Source organism: Felis catus, chromosome B2 (genome assembly GCF_018350175.1).
Source record: "Felis catus isolate Fca126 chromosome B2, F.catus_Fca126_mat1.0, whole genome shotgun sequence".
Classification (NCBI taxonomy): Eukaryota; Metazoa; Chordata; class Mammalia; order Carnivora; family Felidae; genus Felis; species Felis catus.
The window spans coordinates 132,730,946-132,745,084 of record NC_058372.1 but is presented as its reverse complement, the minus strand read 5'-3'; the positions used below and the strand labels follow the sequence as shown (position 1 = coordinate 132,745,084).

Here is a 14,139-nt window from a genome sequence, read left to right as displayed (position 1 = left end):
TTCTGCCCAGGGTAGAGTTAGGGGAGCTAAAAATGTTGCCGAGATTAAGGGCTTCTCTTTGTTTTTACAAAATGAGAGGTACACAAATCTCACAGTCTTCAGTTAGACTGCATTTCTGTTTGAGAAGACAGTCAATGAAGAAACCAGTTCTGCTAAGACGTTAATACCTGGGCCGTCTGGGGAGTTTCAAGATGGCGGCCACTTTCTAGTCCTTCATCCCTTGCATCTAACAAGCACACCAGGGATTGAAGAATGCTTGCAGGCAGCGTTTTCATTCTACCCCTGAAATGACCCCCAGGACAACAGGTAGGTATTAACCCTTCCACCGTACAGATAGGAAAGCTGTGGTTCTGAGACATAAAGTGTACCTGCCTGTAATGACACAGGTTCACCAGAGATCTGGAGCTGAAATGAGTTTACTCCATGCCATGTAAAGTTTATGGAGAGCCTTGGATGTCCCAGACTCTTTGGTGCTGACCTGAATATATGGGGGCACTCCTCACCCTACCTGGACTCCCCCTGTTGTGGCTGTGGGATTTCCCCTCTGTAGAATGAGAAGGGCTCGGCAGATAGAGCCCCGTTTCCTGGAGCGTCTTGGCTGGCCCCAGAAAATGGTGGCTGTGCGGTGCTTGGGCAGCTCTGTGCCCGGTGAACAGTTTTCCATGGGCTTCCAGCACCCAGATTTCAACCCACTACTCAACCACTTCTCTGTTCAGTGTCTTCACGTGGCTGGAGCATTACTGCCTGGGATGCGTAATTCTAAGACATATTCCTCTATTTACCCAAGACATTGCTGTTGTTGTTTTCTTCACTAAGTCCACTGTTTAGTCTGAAGTAAAAGTATATTTGAAATTAGGCTGCTGCCCATGTTATCACATTCGGTTGCAGAGGGGGCCCATGGGTCCCAGGGGCTGCTCATCAAGAATTTAGATCATACTGTGAATATTTAACATTTGGTAGTGGCCTGCCACATGACAGACCATTTATGAGGATTATTAGGTGGAGAAAAGTTAAATAACTTGAGATGCCGGACCTTCACCCAGGTCTCTCTGACCCCAGAGCTCAAACACTTAACTGGACAGCACTACTCTCAGCCATCATGCCAGGTCTTGGCCACAAAAATAAATAACATTGATTTAAAAAAAAAATGACAGATACAGAAGTAAGAAGTTACCTTATTTTTTATAATCCAGACCAACTGATATAAGAAGAAGATGAGGAGACTTTATAATTTCATTCCTATAGTTTCATGCAAGTATCTTGACCACATGCTCATAGCAATGAATTACTTGGAAGATATTCTAATTTCTCAATTTTTTTTAACGTTTATTTATTTTTGAGACAGAAAGAGACAGCGCACGAGCAAGGGAGGGGCAGAGAGAGGGAGACACAGAATCTGAAACAGGCTCTAGGCTCTGAGCTGTCAGCACAGAACCCGATGCGGGGCTCGAACGCACGAACCGTGAGATCACAACCTGAGCCGAAGTTGGACGCTCAGCCAACTGAGCCACCCAGGCGCCCCACATTTCTCAAGTTTTTGATGATGGATGTCTAATTTCTCAACTCTTGATAAAGGTGTCATCTCTGAGTGCCTAAAACATGGTGGAAAACCTCACGAAAATGTACATTTCTTGGTGTCCAGAGCACTGAAGTCCTCCTATTACATACATTTCCTTGCATTCTCAAAGCTCCTCAGCCTTTTTAGGTCTCTCCAGTCATTCGTGCTATCATCTCCTCAGAACTCCCAGAGCACAGATACAGCCACCTGCTGGGCACCTTGCCAGATTTCATCTGTCTTCCAATAATGTATGGACACATCATTTCTCCTGCCTAAACGCCAAACATAAGACAACAAAGACGTTACTCTGTGCATGTTTGTATGCCCAGCACCTACCACAGTGGCAGGTACGTGTTAGACGATCGAACTCATCTTGGTTGAACCAATTACTAAACCAACAAAAGCACTCATGGATTCTATCGTAATAATATTGCCAGATAGAAATCTGCATAACAAAGGACCCCGACTCAGTGGCTTGCAAGGTCAAAGATTTATTCTCGTGCATAGATTTGCCTAGCCGAGCAGATCTGAGTGGGCTTCAGGTTGTAGGTCAGCTGGGCTTGGCCCCAGGCAGGCTGGCTCTGGTCTGCTCCATATGTATTCATTCTTGGGCCCAGACTGAAGGGGCAGTGGCTATGTGGGCATCCTCTTTTTGTGGTTAATCACTGGCACATAAAAGGCAAGTCAAAGAATGTAAGCACGTTTAAGGCCTCTACTTAAGTTAGGTCTTTTAATATTCCACGGGCTCAAGCCAGTCACATAAACTCAAACTAATGGAGTGGGAAGCACATGCCGCCCACAGGGAGAGCAACTGGGGTGGGAGGAGAGGAGTGGGTATATTTGCCAACCATCATCCAAATCACCACAACTATACCAATCAACTCAAAGTCAGAATGGACGGAAGCAGAATTGAGACTAAACGTTTGGGAGCCCCAATTAGAAATTACTTCAGAAGAATATAAGGAAGGACATCAGAGTAGGTCAATCCTAGTTCCAATTCCAACCTCACACCTCAGTTTTCTCACGGGTAAAACTGAGGATATGAGTCGATCCTACGTCATAAAATCGTTACGGAGACTAGTAAAATGTTTCAGCCTAGTGTCCTGAACACCAAGAAATGTCCATTTGGGGTACCTTTTAATATGCATTTGATAAATGTTCACATGATGACGGTGGTGGTGGTGACAACGGGGTTGATGAGAAGGAGGATGGTGACAAGTCACAACCAACTGCAGCTATTCATCAACGAACTCATTTTACGTTTAAAACTTCAACGATTTCAGGATTTCTACACAAACCAAACATAACTACATCCGTGGTTGTACATAAAATTTCTGTCTTCGTTGGCTACTCCCACTCTATCACCGAGCCGCCTTCTTTCCAAGGTCCTGGGCGTCCCACTGTGGGGTTTAGCGCCTCCTCTTTATTTTATCCTTCATTATTTCATACTCATTCAGTTTATTACACCAAACCCTTTCTCTCAGTCTCCCTTTCATACCTTCACTACATAGACTGCACTCTGGCAAAGCTTGAAAGATGCCAAACTTCTTTTTCCTACATTTACTTCTATTTAGCGTCCATTCACTACTATCAAACTTGTATTATGTTGCAGAAGACAAGTCTAGTAAGGAAAGAAATCCATCTCCTCCAAATGCTTACAACCCAACGGGTGAGATAAAACTTCGATGCCTCCCTTCCCCGCCCGCGCCCTCTCTCTCTCTCTCAAAAAAATAAACACGGAAAAAATTTACAAAGACTTCAGTGCCTCAAGAAAATGAAAGAAGGCTAATAGTCCACACAATGGAATATTATTCAGCTATAAAAAGGAGTGAAATACCGATTCCAGCTACAACGTGGGTAGACCCTTGAAAACATTATGCCAAATGAAAGGCCATCATAAAAGACCATCTATTGATCTGAAAGACCATATCCAGGATTCCCTTTGTAGTAAATGTTCCAAGGAGGCAAATCTTATATCGACAGAAATATTAGTAGTTGCTGAGCACTGGCAGGGATGGGAGTTGGGGATCGATGGGGGGGGGGGTGACTGCTAATGGATACAGGGTTTATTTATGAGGTGATAAAAATATGCTGAAAGTGATTGTGGCGATGGTTACACAACTCTGAATATACTAAAAATTGCCGAGGTATATAGTTTAAATGTGCGAGTTGTATGGTATGGATTACAACTCAATAAAACTATTTTCCAAAAGGGGGAAGTAGACACAGTTTTTCATGCGTGCACACACACACACACACACACACACACGAGAAAAAGCATGAAAGAAAGAAAAGGAGGAGGAATTAGAAGAAAAAGCAGATCTTGCTGAGATGCTATAAAAAAAAATCATTACCTGAAATGTTTAAATTATATATAAATTGCCAGATCACGTTCAGTGCTCTGCATAGAGGCAGTGTGCGTTAGCCTCCAGAGGAAAGGATTTCCACACCAATACCCATACTTTCCTTGGAAAAACAGCAGTTGTTAGCTTATGGGGGGATACGCTTCCTCCCTAAGGCTATCGTCACCAAATGCCAGATTGTACCGTGTCCCCAGTCACTCCCGCTCCATTCAGCGATCCGCAAAGCTAATCATGTAGCTGGCTATTTTGCCCCTGCTGACGGGAATTAAGAAACTGTAGGCCTTGGGTCAGGAAACCTCGCAGAGAAGCGATAGCGGTAAGTGCCAGCCGGAATTTCTCCTCTTTTCAAACCAAGTAGCTTGTAACCCTGGTGAAAGTTTATCTCTAATAATCCCTACAGTTTTAAAGGGAGCAACAGGGCGATTTGCCTCAAAAAATGCTATATTTGGTATGTTTTGGAAGAAACTTCACAAAGCCGTAGGCATTGAAAAAGATGGCCTCTTTTGAAAGAGAACACGAATCCAGAAAAGCCTGTAGTCCTGTCATTTCATCCAACTTCCCTTTTCCTCCAAGGGGTGCATCTGACACTTAACTGCATTTGGTTCTTTCTGTCCCACCACACCTAAGGCATAGAAAGTGATTAATAGGTACTTGAAGAAGGGAGGAGGAGGAAGGTTAAGATGGTGGGAAAGAAAGAACATAGAAAGGAGGGAGGAAGGAAGAACTTGTATTGACTGTAAGACATTGCAGTTAGTATTCCACAGCCTGTTAAATTTTAAGTCAGGAGGCACAAATACGGGAACTGATCTAAATTTTTTTTTCAGCGTTTTTATTTATTTTTGGGACAGAGAGAGACAGAGCATGAACGGGGGAGGGACAGAGAGAGAGGGAGACACAGAATCGGAAACAGGCTCCAGGCTCCGAGCCATCAGCCCAGAGCCCGACGCGGGGCTCGAACTCACGGACCGCGAGATCGTGACCTGGCTGAAGTCGGACGCTTAACCGACTGCGCCACCCAGGCGTCCCGACGGGAACTGATCTAATACCCGCCATAGCATCAATTTGGAAAGAATGTCATGTTGCGGTCTATTATTTTTAAAAGAACATTAGCCATTTGCACATATGTTCGAATGTTAGCACTCGGGACTAGGTTGGAAATGAACAAATAGCCCAAGACAGTCTGTTGTCACAGGACACTTAGCAAGCCTGTAGTCTGAATCATCCCAACCCTTTATTCATCTTTTGTAACGAATGGGTGAAAAGCCAGGACGATTTTGTCTTCAGAAAATCCAAGGGTCATAACTCGTTAAAAACTCTTCCGTGGATGGGAGGGGGACTTAGGTATTTCAGAGCACATCACTGCCAATGGGTAAGTTGGAAGAGAAGTGGCAGAAAGAGATTCTTCATACACCCCAACGAGAAGAAACCATGTGGTCAGAAACCTAGAGATAACAGTCCATGTAAGGTTGAAGAAGAAAACACCACAACACAGAGCAAGAGCTTAACAACTGTTATTACTATAGGGAACACCATAGTTCACATGGCTCTGACCATCAAAAAATAGATCATATGTTGCCGTCTCCTACATATCATCCTTTTACTATGCTTGACTACTATTCACTTTCAGATCAACTGAAACCCTCAAACCTTTCTCACACTCACTGCTAAATTATATCCTCTGTCTTGTACATATCTGACTGGTTTTAATAACCTAAATGCAAGGCTTTTCATCTATTCCCATTAAATTTCATCCTATTGGAACTTCCTTATCATTCTAACCCTTTGAGACCCAATTAGAGTCTGATTTTGCCTTCCATCACATTAATATTTTCCCTAGTTTCATATCCAGGATATGATCATCACCAATATCTTGCTCATTTTCTAAGTTTCTTGGGTGATGAGAAACAGAGGAGAAAGCTCTGTGACCTTCCACTGGAGAACGCACTCTAGAATGTCATCAATAGAATAATGAGCACTGTTGAGTAGGGTCATTCAATTAACGAACGCAATCAAAGATGCTATCAAATTAGTGGGTAGTTTTCCTTCTATTCTCCAAGGAGAGTTATGAGTTCCATAGGCGGCAGGGGGTCAGGGAGCAAAGGGAGGGTGGTCTCCCTTCTCCCTAAGCCAACTCCTTCTCTTTTTCTTTTTCTTTCCTTGCTTTCTTTTCTTTCCTTTTCTTTCATTCTTTCTTTTTTTCTGCATATTGCATTTTCTCATGATCTTCTGTTTGAGAACAATCCTGTATTCAAATGAATTATTGAAAACCAGGGATTTAGACCAAATTTCTCTGTTTGCCTTGAGTACATCTGAGATCCTTTGACAAATGTCTTTTGAAATTCAGATAGATCGTACCGACCTTCCCTCACTAACACTCCTGTAATGCTACCATTAAAGCAAATAATCTTAGCAAATCTATGCTGACTCCTCATCATCCACTGTTTCTCCTTCCGTTTTTCTTAATTCTCAAAGTACAGTTTAAGACACTTATACTGAGCTGGAAAGAGCATCAGGTTTATTATTTTTGAAAATTAGGGACACACTTGCCAAATCATAGAATTGTAGAAATGATCATTTTCCCCCACAAATTCTTAGAGATGATCAGTAATGATCTATCAATAGGATTTCCAAGTTTGCTCTGTATGTCAGAGTGTAATTCATTCCTACCACGGGGTTAGAGTCCTTTAAAGGAGCCGAAAGCTCTCTTCTCAACTCCTATTTGGGACCTCCTTCTCCCTCACCTCAAGCTTGTGAGCAGATTCAAGAAACCTCGGCAATATTCAGGAAACAACAAACAAATCTATCAGCAATATCTACTGGTCCTCAATAATATTTTCTGGCACGAAGAACAATATGTTTTCACTGATGAGAAAATATTTTTTCTAGGCTTTCCATTCAGTATTCAGCAAGTATTTTGAACAAATCCTTGGCATTCAGATACGGTGGCCACTATGATTAACCCTTCCGCACTTATCAAAGGTGTAGAACAATGACCTAGAGGCAGGGAAACATCTGGACAGAAAAGAAGTGAAACAGTCGAATATAAATAGCGTCTTTAAAACTCTAATAAAATTTCACTTTTGCCAATAGCTTGCTTTCATTTGAGCCAAATTTCATCTAGGTACAAGGCTGGCAATACTTTAGGCTGCCATCCAAACACAAAGAAATTGTCCCGCAGATTTACTAGATAGCACTGCAAAATCTAGACCGGGCATCATAAAGAACACAGGAAAAAGGAAGGATAATTATGTAAAGCCAACATTTGAATGCATTGTGTGTGGCTGGCAGCCTTCTCCTGACTCACATTAATATTCACATCGGGCACTGTTTAATGATGACATTCAGAATGGGGATTTGGAGCAGGAAGAGGTATAGAGGCAATCAAAAAATAATTTATTGCAATAGAAATATTCCTCCTTTTGAAGCATCATTTTAAAAAGAGGCGCTTTTCTTCCCCCGTCCCTAATTTTGCTAAATAGATTCTCTTCCCTGTCAAAAACCCCAAGGATTCTTTACGAGCAATCTCAATTGGTACGATAAAAAAAATTCCCACATAAAACGTAGATTGCTCAGGTGACGCCCTACACCTTTCAGATCATCAAACTGGGTTAAACATAAGCAAGAGCCTTCCGTCGGTCGTCAGGTGCGTTCCTAAATATTGTTATCCCGTTTACCCGGGTAACTTTTGAAAGTGGAGAGAAAAAGGAATGCTGTTTCTGCTATCTTTTGTACTCCAAACCTGTCCAATGTTGACATTCAAATTAAAGTTGCATCCAGGGATGAGAAATCTTCAGGTTATTTCCAACACTGCATTTCAAGGTAAAGTCTCCTCTCCTGGGGTAAATATTTCCCGCTAGTTCCAAGGCCACTGCCTTTGTATCATTATTAAAGGGACGGAGTTCCATATAGAACCCAAGATGCTTATTCCTTTATTAGAAACCCAGAAGAAGGACGAGGAAGATGAGCAGAATTACAACAAAACACGACGACAACAACAACTCACAGTTGTTAGTGCAAATTATGCACACCAAACCCTCTGTTAAGTACTTTACTATGCGTTACTCTTTTTTTCCCCCCAAAGTACTTATCTCATAAGGTAAGGTATTGCTATTCCCATCCTAAAACTCCGGAAACTAAAAGGGCAATTTCCCAAGGTTATGTGGCTTATCTAAAATGCATAAAAGCAACACTAATTGCTAAAGCTAAATCTCTATCAGAGGAGGTAATAAGGAAGTGGGATAATTATGAATAAAAATACAGATCAGAAAACAACAAGTAACTCTAGGTTGACTAGAAAACATTTCCTCGAATAAAAACTGGAAGCAATTGAAATTTGCGAGGCTAGATGGCACCTCCATCGCTAGGAAGATATAACAAATAAAACAGCTACAGTGGCTTCAGGAAACATGAGTTTAATTTTCTTCAACACAGCAAAACCTCTTAAGGTAGATGGTTGCTGGAATTGGTTCAATCACGCTAAGGCCAGTGACACTGCAATCCTCTTGGTTATCTCCTCATGGCAACAAGAGAGCTGCTGCAACTCCAGCCATCATACCACAGTCCAAGAAGTGAAACACGTGCTGTCAAATGCATAGGTCAGAAAAGCAACAGCTTTCCCCAAACAGCTACCTTTCGCCTCATCGGAAGACTTCCAGGCCGTGTAGGTCAGAACGAAGTCTCATGGCTACTTTTAACTGTAAAACAGTTAGGAGATACAAACAGGATTGTTGTGACTAGTTTAATCATTTGTGATCACCTGGCCGAGCACCCCCTGCCTGGAACAAAAGAGGAGTTCTGTGAGAAAGGCTGCGACTGGATTTGGGGTTACATTAGCTGGCCACCGTGCCTTAGGGATCTGCCACCTTTTTGAGTAAAGACCCAAATAGTAAACATTTCAGATTTTGAAGCCACATGTAATCTTTACCACATGTTCATCTTTATTCTTTTTTTTAACGACCCTTAAAAAATTCTTAAGTCCTGAGCTATCTAAGCATCAGCTGTGAGCAAGGCTGTGGTTTGCCAGAGGTTCGGGACAAGGCTCCAGATATGAAGGAACTCTAATCAGCTGAGACCACCTCTGAGCCTTAACATTTCCCTAGATCTATACTTTGATTTTCTCAAAAGAATTAAGACCGGGAGTTAGGAAAACCAAATTCCTAGCCCAACAAATAAGTTGACAAATAAATGTGTGATTTATTAAGTAAGGCAAGTAGTTTCAGAACTCCCCAAATAAATTGAGTTCTTTCAGCCAGACTGGGTCCTGCAAAGCGGAGGCTGGACTTGATGGGCCACAAGCCCCTTCCAGCTCTAAGACTGAGTGATTTGAACATCAGGAAAGCATAAAAAAGGGAAACAACAGCATTTATCACAATGACTAAAAGCCCAAACGGTGGGAGCACCACATCCGTGTTAACCACAAAACCTTAGCGGATTGAGCCTCTGGTCCCAAGAGACCCCGAGCCCTTGGAAGGCAAGGGATAGTCACCCACAGTCACGCGGCCCCTCCAGCCCCCACCTGAAACGCTCACCAATGGAACAACGGGTCTGGAAAGAAGTTACCCATTTCTCTCGGTCTTTGTACTTGACCTTCATTCTAACTGCCCTCCGACATCACTCCCTCCACTTCCCTGCAATGACTAGGTCCCCAGCCAGAGGAGAACTGCCCTAAATAGGCAGGTTTTAATTTAAAACAAACAAACAAACAAAAAACAATAAAAAAGGAAGTTCTCGAATTTTTTTTCATTATCTGCCCTTTTTCATTAACATAAAAATAATGTTTTTAATTACTTCACATCAAGCCAATCGGATGCTCCAGGAGGAGGAGCCGGTGGTTCCCGTGGCCCGTGTTCCTGGAGTATTTCCACTCGCCCTGGGGGGTGGGGAGGTGTGCATGGCCCAGCCAGGACCACTGCTTAGGCCTGCCGGCCAAGTTCCACTTTTGAGGTTCCTTATGAGCCTAGCTGGAAGGGTTTCAATGTTCTCCCTTTGATTTCAGAATTACAAAAATTTGGAATGTGAAACAAATGTACCCAGGAAATAAATACAAGAAAAAAAGCAAATGTACGCGCCCTCGGTTAAATTTCTAACTGAAACATCTTAACTGGCATCTACCATTTGCCAATTCTTCATTTCTCTCATGTGTTCAATCTTACTTAAATTTAATGGCCCTTTGAGATCTTGAGCTTTCGGATACACTAGGCATAATGAGGTTAGGGTTACAGTGAGCAAAAGCTTATTTCTTCCCCCAACATCCTCTGTTTTCAGGAAGGAAACTGCGGAGGTATATTATTTTCCTTAGTGCAAGTGTTCTAACAGGCAAATATACCGTGGAAATGGCAAAGGTAACATCAGATTATTCCGTCTCCCCTCTTCCTTCCCATATATGCCACAGTGGGGGAGAAAGCGGAACACCTCTTCTGACGCTAGTTTAATATTCGCTACAGTTTGGTAGCATAGCAGATGTCCTCAAATACAGACGTACAATTTTTGTGTCAAAATCCTTTGGTATTAGAATGATTTCTAACACTGAAATAATTTGTCCTATGTGGCTAACGATTCGTTATTCCTACTGTGTGTGTGCGCGTGAGGAATCATTGGAGGAGAATAGCTACATAAACATTAAGAGTAGTAGGTAGGTGGGGCGCCTGGGTGGCGCAGTCGGTTAAGCGTCCGACTTCAGCCAGGTCACGATCTCGCGGTCTGTGAGTTCGAGCCCCGCGTCGGGCTCTGGGCTGATGGCTCAGAGCCTAGAGCCTGTTTCCGATTCTGTGCCTCCCTCTCTCTCTGCCCCTCCCCCGTTCATGCTCTGTCTCTCTCTGTCCCAACAATAAATACTGTGTCTCCCTCTCTCTCTGCCCCTCCCCTGTTCATGCTCTGTCTCTCTCTGTCCCAACAATAAATAAACGTTGAAAAAAAAATTTTTTTTTAAAAAAAAGAGTAGTAGGTAGGCAAATTCTGGGGGGGGTCTGTGCAGCTCACACAGACCCTTCTTGATTGCCCCCCCCCACCCCATACACGCACACACACACACACACACACACAGAGCGGTCATGCTTATAAACCATAAATCCAGGGCAGCTAATTAAACCAGGCTAGACCCTCCGCTGGAGAATATGAGATTGTGACCAAGCGACCCTATGCATTTCGGGTTGGTCTCCTGAACAAGGGCTGTTGTGGGGTCACCTTCCTGCTATGCGGACTATGAAGGGAACAAAGCCAGTTGGGCCACAGGGATGCCAGACAGAAAACCATGCCTGGTGCCTTTGACAGTTCACCCTTCCTTACTTCTCAGATCTAACATTTCAGTCTTTCCCTGGGACTTCTTACCTCCAGCCTCTCTCTCCTTTTTAACCCAACAAGTACAGGTAGATACTCAAGAAGCCTCACTCAGATCGTACCACTCCGCATCACATAAGCCCTCACCGACCACCCAGACTCCAGAATACAATTCATACTCCGCAGCCTGGCACACAAGACCCTCCGTGACGACGTTCTGATCCATCTTTCCAGCCTTATTGTCCACTGCTCCCTTCCACGCAAACACCCGCAAACACGCAAATGCACCCGGTTCCTTCTTCGATCCTTGTCTCCCCTCAGACTCCTCCTTACACACGCAACCCCAGCGTCCAAACCTAACCCGTTGGTGAGCGAGCGTACTCACGGTCTCTCCATCTGGACGCGCGTGGGAACTGACGCTACTTTCCCAGCCCACGAGGTGAACCGAGCCGCTGGCGATCTCTGGCTGGCCACGTCCTCCGGCAGGCGGCTTAGGTCAGCGACACCCTACCCCCAGCACACCGGTAAGGGGGGCCCGGCTTCTAGAACACAGCCTCCTTCACGGAACCCCTCTGGGTCCTTCCGGAAGGACCGCAGGCCTCTTAAGGCATTTAGTACTTCTGCCTTGAAGCTCAATTCGTTAGGCCTGTGTCTCATTGCCCCCACACTGTGAATTCCTTGCCGGCAGAACTCCTGCCCAGGCTTTGCCCATAATCGGTGCGCCGTAAGTGCCGTGGTTTTCATTGCGAGAGCGGAACGAAAGCAGGAAAGCGGTCCACTGCGGTGGCTCGGGTGTCCTAACAGCAGTAAGGCACAGAGAAGGGAAAGGGTAAGCGAACTAGGCAGGAGAGAGCTCCACGTTGCTGACATAGAGGAAGGAAGGAATGAGATTCGTGGGGCTGCACGGGAAAGAGGAAGAGCAGTGCACCTGCTCTTTCCAGTAAGGGTCATACGTGGCTCCGAGGATGAAACCAACATCCCACTGATTTTGATTAAATACTTTCTACTTCATACAGACTCCGTAACAACTCAGAGGGTAATAATGTATCTTCACTAAACCATTAAGGGGCAGAGAACGCAGCTGAAGCTTCCCTCGGTCGACTGGGACTCCACCGGACCTGCTCTAATAGATCTCTCAGGCGCATCTGCAGGGGCTTGGAGACCCTGAAGGATCTGGGTGCTAGTCATTTAGGGGTACTCACCACTAGATGGCATGCGCCTTTGTCCGGAAGCCGAGCCCCACGGTGGAAGGCCTCTCTAGACCACTGGCTAACAATGACTATGGCCCGAACACTCTTGGGACCACCTCGCAGGTTTCTCCTGACCGCTGGCCATGTTTCTCAAGAACTCCCGAAGGGGCAATTCGTCCCACACAGAAATCACAGCTAAGCAGAAACGGTACAAGCCCGCCCCCTCCAATTCATTTATTTGGAGGCAGAAAGCAAGGATCTCTTCTTGTACTAATTGGTGACTTTTGGAGCATCAAGGAGCATCTTGACTTAACTGTTTGCTTAGGAGCAGCACATCCACCTGCTGCATCCACCTGTATGCAGGTCAGGAAAGCGTCTCTCCAGATCCAGGTGTGTGCTTTTCTGTCAGGATATCAGAACTAAAGAACCCAATGCATCTCCCTCTTTAGCGTGGCTGCTAGGAAATTCAGATGTAAACTCGGTGTTCACTTAAGTACTTCATTCCTTTCAAGTACATGGTGCTTTTTTGTTATTGTTTTCATTTTAGATTTCCTATTTCCTATTTCTTTTGAATAAGGATGGAGAGGGTGTCATTTATGAATGGTGTGGAGGTATCTCTCTCCTTTTACTGTTTTGTTTGTTTGCTAAGAGTTTCCACTTCCTAGGTAGAGACACATTCTCCTCAATAGATAAGGCAACTTAAAAACATTGGTGAACCATCGGAATGTACTAAAGGAACACAATACTATGAACAGATGAATCCCCTAAGTAGACATGTGTTGTTCAAATGGCTTAGTGAGAAACGCAATGCTCCTAAGAACCAGCTTGGATGGTTTCTTTCAATATCCTTTCTGGAGGTGCCTGGGTAGCTCAGTCGGTGAAGCATCCGACTCTTAGTTTCGGGTCAGGTCGTGATCTCAGTTTTATGAGTTCGAGCACTGAGTCGGGCTACGTGCTGGTGGTGGAGAGCCTGTTTGGGATTCTCTCTCTCTCCCTCCCCCTATCTCTTTCTCTCTCTCTGCCGCTCCCCCAACTTGTGCTGCCTCTGTCTCTCTCAAATAAAAAAAAAAACACAAGACTTAAATAAATATCCTTTCTGCACTCCTAACATGACCAGGTACTCTGAGGGGAGGCCTCCCACTGGCCAAGTGGGTAACTGGTTCCAGGATTCAGCAGAAACTAAAGATTTCCAGGTTGACTAGATAGCCGGCTCCTACTAAGGACTGAGTATGAGCATCTGGCTGATGGGGGTGGACCATCTCCCCGAGTCTCTGACCTCACCTTGCCCTGTGTGTTCAGTCCCTGATCGCTTGTTTTGCATTGCTTCTGGTATCTTCACTACTGATGTCGAAACTCTCGTAGGTGCAGCCGGTTCCCAAACCGGCTGCCCAGTCTATGCCCCAGGCTCCATTTAGCCCCACCGCCCCGCCCATCCTCTTGGGATCTGCCCCACGTCCCACCGTTGAGCCTGAAGTGCTATCAGGTGTCCCTCCACGGGGCTCCCCCAGCTCTCAGCCGTTTCTCCATCTTTCGGCTTAAACAGAGGCCAGGTTTCCCTGTTCTCGTTCTCCCTTCAGCTAGATGTTAATGGCATCGCACTTCAGCTGGAACTTATCGATCTGTGTGCTCCTAACATCCAGCAGTGCCCAGCGTATTCGGAACGCTCCAACGTCCAGCACGTCACTTAACCTCTTTGCCTCTGTTATATCAGTTTCTTTAGCTACAAAACAGAGATTATAGGGCTATGGTGAGG

The 14,139-nt window shown here is 44.7% G+C and overlaps 1 long non-coding RNA gene across 1 annotated transcript; it reads right to left on the bottom strand.

Moving 5' to 3' along the window:
* Positions 1-1,764: 1,764 nt before the first annotated feature.
* On the bottom strand, positions 1,765-13,782 carry LOC123385674. The gene is made up of 2 exons (XR_006598632.1): positions 11,582-13,782; positions 1,765-1,830 (listed from the first exon to the last, which is right to left on the bottom strand). It is a non-coding gene; the product is annotated as an uncharacterized LOC123385674 (long non-coding RNA).
* Positions 13,783-14,139: the final 357 nt, after the last annotated feature.